Raw genomic sequence first — 12,864 nt, forward strand, 5'->3', positions numbered from 1 at the left:
CTTTCCTACATTAGGATCAAGTGAAAAGCAGTGCGTGCTGCATCATTTGCATTTATATAGCACACATCCATAGGGCCTCCACTGAGAGTCCTACGAGGTGTTTAGTATGTGCTGTATGCATGCGGTGTGGGGGTGTGTTTGGTGAGTGTTGATGAATATATCGTGTGTCCCTGTGTGTGTGTGTCTTAAATCAAAAAAAAATGACAAAGTCAGAGACTACATTTTGAGAAAGAGTTTGGCAGTATACAAGGGAGCAGTGGATCTATTACCAAAAGCATCTCTTCCATTCAGAGGAGTGAATTATACAAAACTCTGAAGTCACCTACCCAGGTTATATGCATCTGTTTTTAGTGGAAAAGGCACATCCAGACTTAAAGGTAGGGTAGGAGATTTTGAAAACTCAGTGAGAGTCAGACCCTTTTCTCTCAAGTTCACCCTGAAGTCACAGACTGGTTGGGAGGCGTGACTTCGGGGTGAACTTGATCATCATGCATTTACCTCACTGGTGCGCGCAGAGCAGGAAGAGAGCAGCCAACCAGCCAATACTCCGTGCTGGAGCACCTCGTAGGATTGGCTGATGTTTTTAGAGTTTTATAGCTTCCACAGATGATTAATATTCTTCGTTTAAAGCGAAACTGCCGAACTAATCGGTTGCTATTGGATTGTAAAGAGAAATTCCACTAATTTATCAAAAAGTGCATCAGAATGAAATCTCCTACCCTACCTTTAAACAACAAATGTGTCAATTCCCCTTCAAATATAATGTTAGTAAATAAAAAAAAATGTTTTATTTACATACTGTATAAATTACAATACTACACTGATCAAGATCAGAATTCAGTTAAAATATCACTAATTTACACTATTTTTTTTTTTTTTTTTTAAGTCAGACAGTTTGTGACAAACAATGGCTCAGTTTTAAAATACTTCTATCTTTCACATTGACATCTGATGTTGTCTCACAGGAAAACTCACAAACAGACAACCACAGGGCTAAAAGGCTTGAATACAGGAGTGTGAAATCCAGACTCTACGGCTTTCTGGAAGCTGTCAAAAAAGTCTGCTTCCCTATATGACAAATTCTGCAGTGCCTCGTGGGGGCGAAAATAAAAACTGTGCTGGTGAACGTTATGCCTCTCTCCTTCGGGGTTTTCAGTATGTCAGAGATGAATATGTGAAAAGGGAGTGTTATACTGGGCTGCAGGTGGTGAATTGAGGTATTAGTTTCTTAACCAGAGCTGAGCCAGGTGCAAATGCTTGAAATCCACACAGCTCCCTGTCACTCACTTCATATATTCTTACTTCTCCCTCTGCTCTCTGTTTTTCTTTCCTTTCCCAGAACTCATTTCAGCTTTCATTCATTCACTCAGACTGAGCCTACAAGACTCCCTTAAACTTGCGCATTGTGTTTTTCCCTTTCATTGTAAAGATGTGTGTCTGTTTTTTTATTTGCCTAAAAAGCTCATATCATCGTAAGAGTACAAAGTAATTGCTGGTGGTAAAAAATATTTGCATATTTATACCTGATTTCTAACCTTAAAAAACAGTCAACAAACACATTGTCTATCTACATGACTATTTTCTGTCATGTAATTTAATCAAATTTAACAATATCTGTGTGTTTCCCAGTAATTTAAAACATTTACAGTCACTGAGTGGTCTGTCTATCCAACAGCCTGAAAACCCCACTTAGCAATTTAAATGGGATCAGAGGAGCTTAGAAGGGGCATTTTTCCACAACACTTTGTGCAGTCAAACTGATAACTTTAAAGGGTTGAATCCTCTGTGTATGTGATAACAGCATCTTTTTTTCATTGCGTGGGGTGTAGAGATACACGACACCTAGAGCATAGGTGTGAAAAAAGATAAAACAGCAATTATCTCAGATACTTGAAATAAATGCCTCTGACTTTTAAATCTCATAAACACGAGCCTGTGCCTCACTATTTGATGAGGAAAACAAGAAAAGCAGGGTTTCATTTGCAAACACAGTGACAAAGGAAACTGCTGCTGGTTTAGCTGCGGCTTTATTTGGGAAAAGGGGGCAAGAAAAAAAAGTGTGGTCAGTGGCAAACTCAACAAATTGCAAAATTCATCCATGGTTTTTCTTTGCTTGCTTGGATTAGATGTGCAGATGGCAATGTTGACAGCATAGTCTATTAGTCCCATTGGTGTGCAGGATTTCTGTGTGTGTTTTCATTAATATAACTAAAAATCAATGTGTATATAGCAATTAAGAACAAAATCTTCGTATCTACATGAGCACACATTGCACATTGATGCCAATATGGACGGAGTGCTGGCCTTTGTGGACTGATGCCACAAAAGAAGCTGCTGATAAACAAGCTGTAACACTTGTTGCTTATGGAGCTGTGTAGCCACAGACTGTCTATGCTGACTGCTTTCTACCGCCAAAGTGCCAACAACAAATAAACACAGCTGTATGATGGAGCAAAGGGGGGGAGGTTGCCTGGTAGAATAAATCAGTCTGTCATCACTAGGAAAATGTCACAAGATGTCAATATCTCCAGTCCTTGGAAGCAGCCATTGTAGGTGGCTTTTATTCATGATGATGTATTGATGATTCATGTGTTCTTTATTGTGACACTATTATGTAAACTGTAGAGATATGATGTAGATTATACTCACTCCTTTCAGCTATGTTTCACCAACAGCAGATGTGGCATCCAACAGTTTACCTCTGTAATCCAGTAGGGAGAACGATGTGAAATGATGAACAGGGAACAGTATAAGTTGTAGTCAGAGTAACGAACATATTCAGCTTTTTGTTATCCTGGTTGACAGTGAAATATGACTGATGATGACAACCGATAATCATTTGGGAATTTTCACTAATTGCCTTATTATGTTCTGTACTTTCTGTTCCATTTTTGTGTTTCTATCCTCCAGCATTTTCCTTCATACTCTCACTTGTCTCACATGTCTCAGACACTCTGTAAAAATGTAATTGTTAAACCTGTCAAACACATTCAAATTCATGTTTCTTCTCTTTAATACTTTGATTATTTTCCTCTTCTAACTGGCATTGTTTTCAAGTTGAGTTCTATTTCTATGATGTCAATCAATCCTTTGTCTGTGGTGAAATCAAAAACGTATTCAAGCTTGGCTTGCAGCAATGGCTAATGCCACATACAGCAATGCCATTGTACACCAAATGAGAGCACTTCAGCAAGAAAAGAGGAAAGGGCACTTTGATGATGGTATTGTTGCTGCAGTTTTACAATCACCTGTCTAATTTCTTGACTGTCTCTCAAGGTTTTACTGGGTGTGGATTACCCTTGAGATGCCATTGAGTGGATTTAATACATACATTTTTAATCAGCTTCGACTATGCAAAAGTTCAACCCACTTTTAGACCCAATACTTTTTTTAACCTCAATTGAAGTTTATAGTGTATTCCCCATCTGTTGCTGCCAATTAGGGTGAATGAAAGCCTTCATTTGTCTTCTGTATTTTTTCTTTGACTTTCAGGTTAAGGTTGAATTATATAATAGTTGCTCATTTTTGCAATATCCCAACAACAGGGTAGGTTGAAAGTGAGGGGAAAGTCAAAGAAGAAGCTAACAAGAGAGTGAATGGCAAACTGAAGAAAACAGTGAGTAATGAAATGTCATTTTTGTAAATATATGCTTTGATCCAACATTATAGCTCAGTCTCAGCTTTGCATTATTTTCTATATTCTATAACTGTAATCAAAATAAACACACTTTGTCCCCTCTGAAATTCCAAATATAAGTTTGAGACTCTCCACACTCCAGACTTTTGTTTTAGCTTCCACCTGTTGTCTTACATAAAATATTTGTCTGACATTAAAAAGTCCTATTTTTATCTCATTATAGCACCTCTACTGAATCTCAGCTGTGCATATCTAGTTGTTTTACCTATTTTTCCCCCTGAGTGTTTCTCCGTCACATTATCATTCCATTGCATCAACCTGTGATAAATCAGCGTTATCTCTTTGCAAATACGCATTTCTATTCGGAGCATTATTGCAATATGTCAGCACTATTTGTCTGCTTCTTATCTTTATCCTATTCTCTGCTCAGATGAAGACCTGATTTCCCCTTGGGTCTCATTAATGTTTCAGCTAAAACTGTCAAGCCACAGTGGCTCTGACCTTAACTGTGTTATCAGTTGTTTATGGTGTAAATGATCAGGAAATCTGAGATCAGGCTGGTTTACAGCAAGATGACTCAGGTAAATACTTAAATACTTTAAACTGTAAACAAGCTTGTACAAGTTATAGACTTGCATAACAAAATACATCTTTGCTTTTTGGAATCACTCTTCTACAGCTATGAAAATGTGATACTGTTTACAATGTAACAGAAATAATAAATAACAAACCTAATATATAGAATCACATGTGGTTACTTTTATGGTTATGTCCCACAATCTCCATTTGAATAAGAGTGGATGTTTTTGGTTTCTTCTGTCATTGAAAACAAGGAGATAAAAAGGCAGCTATCCACACTGGACCTGCTAATTTCTGAATATAAAATCCTTTCAAAACAACATTCACTGAATGATGAAGGGGACTTAATTGGCAGCACACACATGATGCAAGGTAGGTGACCTTTTGTGCGTCAGAAGAACAAGTTAAATATTTATTCTCCTTTCCTCTTAGTTTAAGTGTGGCAGAATGTCAAGCAGAATGTCAGACAACACTTGATAATGAAACCACTAATTAATTTGAATGAACATCTTTAAAGTAACGTTGAACACTATCTAAGAATGTTAGATGTGTGTGAGTTGTTTTTCCTATATTAGAGTGCACTAGTTTGCTTCTGCAATGTTCTCTTTACAACCCTTTTCTGATATCTGTCAAGAAAGATCAGACACCAGCTGCCACCATGTAAAAACCCTTTAGGGCAATATAGAGAGGGTGACCTTTCAGAACTGGAAAGTATATTGTAGTTACAGATTGCATTTTTCTTTCTTTTTTTTGTGGGGGGGGGGGGGGGGTATGTTAGCATTGCTGTATATCAGGGTTGTAGAGTTGAGAACATAAATTGCATTCAAATGTTATCTATTGCAAAACATTGACTGCACGCATATTGTTTAATAAGATTTATTGGGGATAGAGTTGGTGATATGTAAAAGCTTTCCAATCAGCTACCATCATTCCATCAATTGGTGGCTGCTGATACATTCATGTGACAAGGACTTTCAGTACCAATAAATTGGACAGTGACCACCTAAACAGCTTAATTGTTGTTAATCAGCTGCACTGTTTATTGAAAGAGATAACTGCAACTAGAATCATGTGCCCTCTACATGTCACTTCGGTTGCACTTTACACATTCATTATATACTGTAGTTAATAATTTAAAGAGCGGACATTGGTCAGTGGACAGTGGTCAAGCAAAATTAAAAAAAAATAAAATAATGTAATTTGATTTTATTGTTTGTGCATGCATTCATGTACAGTACTTTGAAATTTAAACTTTGGTGAATGGTTCTATATTAAAAATGTTATTTTTTTATTTCATTTTTCATTTTACATCTTATTTCATATTTAATGTTTTGACTGCTATCATTTTTTATACTGTGCTCTTCTTTTGTGGTTTAAACTAGGACCTGAGTCCTAATTTCGTACCATAAACATATAAATGTGGGCTGGTATGACAATGGATTTCCTTGAATCCTATAGCAGAGGTTGCAACTGGAAAGTCTCAATCTTGAACCTCTATAGGTTGCCGAGGAGTAAGGTGATGAAGGATCAAATGATATTATTTGATATGGAAAAGAAAATGTGTCTCTAAACTGCATGCATTATATAATGGTTAATGGGTGGCTGAATGTGTCTGCACTGTATCCGTAGAACATTTTAAACTCATGTATGCTGTATCACACTGAAGTGTCCCTTAATGAATACATTATAAGACAGGCCATGCCAGCCTTTTATTTATACTGACACTAGAAAAATGATTGTCAAATATGAGGCAACCCCAGGGATTATTCATAATGCAGAGTTGCAATCATTCCGTTATAAGCCCAGTGGGATAAAAAGAAGTTGAGCAAACATGTCATCTGATCCCTCGAAATGAAAGCCTCATCAAAACACTCCAGGATAAACCTTGCTGCTTAACACCTCTCAGCAATGTTTCAAAGCCTCTTTACATCATGCCAAATATCATTTTAAAAAATGCAAATACCACCACATCATCTTGAAGTGATTTGCTTAATAAAGTCTGTCCTCTTCCCCACTTTCTTCTCCACAATACTGATTTCTGTTGATTAATTGTTTTTTTTTTCCAGATAAAAGGTTGAGCCATATGGGACAGCTTAGGTGTGCAAAATTCCCCAAGCATATCAGCAGATAATGGTGTTTAATTGAATGATAGTCCACCAAAGAGGCAGAAGAGTGATGGATAAAGAAATGGAAAGAGCATATGAAATGAGGCACATATGTGCCTGGCATATTTATTTATCTCTGCCAAGACTGGGCGTGTTATGAATGACAGCATGCTTACTCATGTGGAAGGATATTCACGCATGGGAGGTAAGGAGTGAGAGACAGACAGCAAAGAGAGAGAGAGATAAAAAGGGAGAGGGAGTAAAGGGATGAATAATTGATGATACAAACTTCTCCAAAACAGTAATCAAAATTCAGGAAATTGGACTATACTGCCCGCCTCTGTGCAGGTGAAAACAACATTGCAGCCATTACAATATGAATTTTGATAAATCTTCCAATATAGCTGTGTGTGAACCCTGACATCTTTGTTTAAAATAGCATGATTCAGTATGCAATACAAATCTATCAAATGAATAATTCAGTACTTCGATAAACAGAAACATAAAAGGAAAAAAAATGTGCAGCACATAAGATAAAACCCCATCAAGAATTTTGACAACTCAAATCAAGCAGTCAGGAAAGATGGATGAAAATATATTTAGGGTACCTCATTTCATTTTGCTTACAATCAAAAAGAAAATGTTATTGAGGTATAAATCCTCTGCTTTATGACTAGATAAAATGTTATTCTTCTATAGTATCTATGATGTAATCTGTATAATAATGAGGTTTTTTTTTCCCAATGCAAAGATGACAGCTTAGAAAAATAAATTGCTTCTCACTTGTCAGTCCAGTTGAATGACGTTTTTTGCCAGATAAGCAATCAAGACTTAGACAGCGATAGTGATTCTGGCATGAAAATACACCAATTAATATTACTGTAATAATAATATATTATTAGCTACATTTTGCAGTACAAAACAATGTTTTTTTTACTAATACTAATTTGAACTTCCCTAATTTAATTACTGATGACATTTAGTTCTGTATTCGTTCATAGAAATGAAATAATTTATGTTTGCTAGATGTACTGTTTCTTCAAACTTGAGCATGAGCAGCAGACACACATTTATTCAGACAATCCTTTGATTCAGCAAAAATCTATTCATGAGGTTGTCACTTCCCGATGATAAAGATCAACGCTGCATAGAGCAGAAGAGCAGTTAATTGCACAGCCAGCCGTCCCCCTGTGCCAGAATTAAAACACAGCAACACATACTTCTTACTTCTACTTCTTGTTTGAACTCGGCGTCAGTCTCAAGTCGAGTCTTGATTCAACTGTCAGTGTCAATCAAAACGGTGAGTACTCTGCTGTTAGTCGGGGAGCTGTCAGATTTTATGTCCTCTCATTCAATGTGATTTTCTTACATATAACTGGGCACCATCAAACCACTTTGCTTACAGGTTTTCTGGTGACATCCAAAATTCTGACACTGGGAACAGAAGTATCTCAAGATCCAACAGTTATAGTGAAGGGGCTGGAGTACTGTACTGTGTTACTAAAATTGCTTGGTCAGCATCATTTATGACCCTGGAAGATTTGCAAGGATTAAACTCAGAAAGCCTGACACAGCAAAAGGTCACAAGTTCATGGCCTGTGAAACAGCAGAGCAGAAGAAGCTACACTGCTGATGTCTGCTGCCTTGAGATCAATAAGATCTATGCAGTTTGTTTATATCACCTCAGGTCGACTGCGACTGCTCAGGCTTGACTTCCACTATACTCTACTGCAGACGAAAAAGACCAGGATTCCACAGGGGCTGGCCTACACTAAAAAGCATTAATTCAATTACTCTGTTGCTCTTAAGTGGAAAACAGATTAATTTTTGTCTGAATATGAACACATTTGAGCAATGATTTCTTGTAAATCTATAGCTTGTAACACTTCACAGCTATGTGAATGCATTGCCACCCCCAAGGTTACAGCGGACACCGAGAAGTAATTAAGATAAAGTTAATAGAATGCAGTTATAGTTCAATAAGCTAGAGTTTAATTGAAACAACTATGCCTCACTTTGACTTCTAATGTTGAAAATAAAACGTAAGACTTGTGGTCAGTGGGTCATACTCTGGCAAATACAGCTACCATAACCAACAGAGCATGTCTACAGCACAACATACGCTCCTTTATATTGAATGAAATACTTCATTGATCTGACCTGAGCTGAGCTGGTGCTGCAGGTCAACAAAACACATTTAAGATAGAATGTTGTGTTCTTTTTTTCCCCAATACAGTGTAAATACTGGTGTCAGGGCAAGGCATGTGACAGCTCCGGGATCTAATCTGGAATTAGGATCATGGTGGAGCAATGTGCAGTGTTGATGGTGAAACAGAATGAGCGTTGATGTCCAATGACCTTTACCAGTGTGAGCTTATAACTCAGTAAACAAGTCAATAACAGCAAGTGCTGAATTGTACCAAAGTTTATAGAAGGAATAGAGGAGAAGCACCCACATTTTTATGATACTGAAACATCACAACTGATTGGCTCACATGCAGACACTGAGCCGATTTTTGCAATCATTCCCTATGTTCACTCTAATAACTTTTTTCAGAAATCAGTTCAGAAAATTTGAGCTGCAAATTGATCCATCACTATTTCTGAAATACCTTTGTGTCACAGTCAAGCTGTGCTGACAGACAGCACGTTAGTGTCAATGTGTCCTCTATAAACTGTGTTGGTCCAATGAGCAGTGTTGCATAGAGTACCCTGGGAGTATTTTTGGCAGGGCTTGAAAAGAACGGCTGAGACAGGCAGAGAGCACTAAGCTGCCTCCCAGTGCTCCTGCCCTTGATGCTGTGTGGAGTGAAGAGCACAGTAGAGCAGCACATGTCATCCAGGGCAGGAAGTGGAGGCAGGAGAAATGCAGGTTACATGCTTCATTAACCAATATACAACTTAGGAGCCCCGACACTTGGTTGCCAGGTGAATTAACGTAGGATGACACGAGAGTGGGGGGAAGTGGGTAAAGAGTGTGTGGAAGGGGTTGTGAAGAGGATGTGCTGCTTTAATTAATTTCTGACAACACAGCAATCTAAACCTGGAAAAAAAGATGAGAACTCTTTTTTAAATGGCTTGGCAGGAAAATTAGGCTGCTATAATTGTAAGAAAGAAATACTACTGACAATTTAAAGCTTTGGTGTCAAACTTTAGTCTACCCCTATCAGGCTGTAAGATAATGGACAAGTTATTAAATAAGTTTGGTAATGTTGCAACATGTAACGGACCTTTAATTATCAATATATACATATTCTGACAATTAAGACATTTAAGACAACAAAAACACACAATATAAGAGGTTACCTAACATTCCCTACATGTAGTGGATATTAAACAATATTATACAAATGACGTAGAATAACTGATTTGCTGGATATATATAAAGAATCTGTTTTTGTCTTTTTTTTTGTCCTGGACATGCTTTGAGTCTGCGGCCATCGTGAGAGCTAGAATATAAAGTTACTTGCACTTTGAGTGGCCAACAAGACACATGTAACCTTCAATGTGTTGAAAGCTTCTGAATTAACTCTGTGAAATGTTTTTGTACCTTCAATGACATCTTAACCTAGACAGTCACTATAATATAGTCAGAAGAAGTGCCTTCTGCAGACTCTATTATATTCTGTGCTTTCAAATGTATCATTATAAGGCTTTGGTCAGTGTGAGCTGTTTCGTAACACACTGATTTGACTTTAAACCTTTGTGGCTATAGAGCCCACTTGAAATTATGCAACACGGTGAAAGACATCAAATGTAAGAAAGCAAATATAAGGAGCCTGATTTTTTTGCTTTGGAATGGGTTCATTGCTGTGTTCAAAGGTCCACCTATACACGGCTTCACAGAACAAAATGAATTTGTTTACAGCAGAAATGATCCGTTAAACATTGGTATTCAAAGCTCAGTGTCTCTATACTGTGAATCTTGCTGGGGATATTTAAACTGTAGCCTCTTTTTCTGCGCTGGAGCTGCCTTGACTCTTTGTACAGCTATAGCCTAAAATACACCCATGAGCTGACAGATGTTAGCAGATAGCGGTAGGGGATATCTATAATTCCCCGTCTGTCGCTAAGTGTGATTGAAGACCATGCCATTGCACAGTTCATGGAAGCCTTCTTTAAAAATATATTTGGAAGATACTGTTAGAACCTATTTTTCTGTCTTCACTGTTCTCCACAATAATGGGCTGAAACTTTAAGCTTCTCACAAGACAGACACAAAAGTGTATGCTCTGATCTTCGTGGTAGACAGCTCAACACAATTTATCAAAAGTATTTTTTTTATTTAGATTTGTATTTATACCCATATGCCTTCTTGACACAATGGTGAGAGATGCTGATTTTGTAGGCTTAAAGCATAAATCAGATGTTGATACTCCATATTTTGCAGTCAGTGTCTGCACACAAACACACACAAACACAAAAATGCACAGTGAGAAATGGGTGTCCTGAGGCTCAGTAAGGCCAGTAAGCATCTTTGGCATGAGGAGTGCTGGCCAGGCCTGAATACAAGAGTTTTGCAAGTGATCCATCTTTATAAAATATACACTTATTTTGACCTTGGTGCAGATACATAGACAAGTCCGAGAAAGGCTACCAAGAAGTTAGGGAGAAAAATACAGCCACCCCTCTGCCTCCTTCTATTCATAAATTTCTCACAGCAGGAGAAGGGGGCATCAATTATTTACCCCTTCAGACAAGGCCAGTGATAGAGGGAATATGAGGAGGAGGGTAGTAAAGCACTTGTGGATTATTACAGGGAGTCAATTATTATCAAAGTCACTACAGTGGAACAGAGGTATCACTGAATTTAAGTGAACTATGACAGACAAGATGCTAAAACAATGAGACGGAAGTAAGGCATATTTTTATACTATATATAAATTAGTACCACTAGTGTAGAATCTGGGTTTATGCATATAAAGGACTGCATTTAATCAGTATATTCATTTTGTCTTGAGAAACAAATTACACCTTTCTACAGGGGTTGCTGATTTCCTCCCGTCTGCTTTTAGTCAGGTCTTGAATCGTGTTATTTCTCCCCTGCTGTAAATATAAAAAAAACCTCAAGGAGGTTAATTGGATTGTATTCATGAGGATCAAATTAGTTTTTTATATTCCACTTCACCCAACTTACTACATTTCACACAACTATTTATCGTGTGTAAAACTCATTCAGGCACAGGCTCTGAGCTAATATTAGTAATTAAGTGTTTACAATTGTTAATTAAGCACATGGTTGAATTTCAAGTGACTTGTTGTAAATGGAAGGACAAAACAAACTGTTCCACCCTTGCTCTTCAGTCAATACCTGTCATTATTTTAAGGGATTATCTTAAAAAAAAAAAGAAAAAAAATGTTTGCATATTGAGCGCCAGCAACAAATGTTACAGTGGAAGATATGATGAATGTCTAAATACTGTAAGGCATGTTTTTAGACACACTAAATGTAAAAGCATTAATAAGCTTAGCTGCTTATGTAGCATGAATCTGTGAGGACCAGGGCTGTCACAACATTGAACTGGAACACTGGAGCAGCCTTCCTATCATATTTTATTATTTAATATGCTCGATATGCAATAGTCACTAAATTTAGCTGCTAGGTTTGTTAGACAGTTTCATGCTGTCAGTTCATAACTTAACTGCATTTGTGTGTGTCTTTCTTGTTTCTAGGCCTGTTTATTCGTCATGTGCAGAGGAGATATATCACATACAAACCGATAGGATGTCTGAATGGTATAGTACTCCTTATTGAATTGTGTCTACATGGATGGCGCTACATGTTTGGCGCTACATGTTTGGCGCTACATGTTTGGCGCTACATGTTTGGCGCTACATGTTTGCCTAAATCAGGGGTGCCCACACTTTTGGGGCCCACATGCTAATTTTTACAATGACCATTTCAAATGATTTACCTACACTAATCAAAATGATATATGATGATGATACTATATATTGACACACAACTGATTTTTTATTAGCTAACTGACGAGCCAGCACACAGGTATCACAATTGAAGGACACTATAGAAACACAGCGCGGAATGACACCGTCACTCTTTAACCACATCCTGAGTACAGCAGCACAGTCCTGTTTCTCTCGGCTCACAGCACTCAGTTGTCTGTCCGGTTTGTTGTCATGACCCAAAAACATGCGTTTTTCAAAGATCTTGCATTAACGGTAAGAGCTCTTACTCCTTCAATCATTCGTGCTAATACACACACTAACACACAGTGATGCAAGCGAGAGAGTGAGACATCTGTGTAATAAAAGATTTTTGGAGCACAAGGACAATAGATCCATTTTCTAAATGGCAAACAATCGACCCGAAGTATCGATCAGGTCGATCGAAGTATTTGTACATCGTTACTTGACACCACTGGCCAGAGAACACAAATGGTAAATCATGAAGACATGAGACTTGCTTTAATCCCAGCCAGTCCTGCTGACTTTCCAAATTGGTGTCAGCTGCACCTGTTGGCACTGCTTAAACACACTTGGTAGGTGAGCTCCACCTCGTTGCCTTTGATTAAGGTCCTCAGG

The sequence above is a fragment of the Parambassis ranga genome, chromosome 9 (assembly GCF_900634625.1).
Source record: "Parambassis ranga chromosome 9, fParRan2.1, whole genome shotgun sequence".
Lineage (NCBI taxonomy): Eukaryota > Metazoa > Chordata > Actinopteri > Ambassidae > Parambassis > Parambassis ranga.